Source organism: Procambarus clarkii, chromosome 54 (genome assembly GCF_040958095.1).
Source record: "Procambarus clarkii isolate CNS0578487 chromosome 54, FALCON_Pclarkii_2.0, whole genome shotgun sequence".
In the NCBI taxonomy this organism is placed as follows: Eukaryota; Metazoa; Arthropoda; class Malacostraca; order Decapoda; family Cambaridae; genus Procambarus; species Procambarus clarkii.
In genome coordinates, this window is record NC_091203.1 from 5,716,588 (window position 1) to 5,717,449 (window position 862).

An 862-nucleotide genomic window follows, 5' to 3' on the forward strand; every position below is an offset into this window, starting at 1 on the left:
TATGTTTTTGTATTTTTGCTGATTTGTTAGTAAATAATAAAAGAAATATAAATTATTTGATTTTTTTACCCTTAAATTGGTTTTAATATTTAAATTGAAAACAATAATATAATATAAAAAAATATAAGAAAAATAATAATAAATTATAAAATAAAATATAATAAAAATATAATATAATATAAAATAATATAATTTAATTTCAAGAAATTTAACTTTAAACACAAAGATGTGAAAAGGGTTTAGATAAGGCTCAAACCTTTCACAAGAGATTCATATTGGTGTATGAATGGATTATGAATGACTCATGTTAGGAGTGTAAGTTGCCACAACATCTCAAATTAGTGTTAGATACATATGTCTTGGTTATAAGTTTTGGAAACCTATTTAAGTCCACACACAATATCGTATCTGATACGATAAAACAAACGTTTCCAATACTTTCAAATACTTTCCAGATATGTTGTGGCAACCTAAAATTGTTTGCTGGGTTAACGAGCTCCAGGTCTCGTCCCCACCTTAGTTCTCTCTCGTATCTTTGTAAATAACCCATCAATTTCCCTGAAATTTTTACCCTCTGTATTTCAGACATAGTAAATATGATGTAAACAATTATAAAACTCTAGCTCTTGTCCTCTGTCCAAGTTCACTCCTGTAAATTCATTACTATCAGTCCAAATCCCCCTGAGATTTAAACACCCAACTACATTTTCAGACATAGTAAATAAAAACCAGTTCAGTTATCAAGTTTCAACTCTTGTTCCCCAGCTTAGTTCATTTGTACAAGTTCTTTATTATCCAACTAAATCACCTGAGATTTAAGATCACCTTACTTCTAACGTAGTAAAATTAATCTGGACATTAG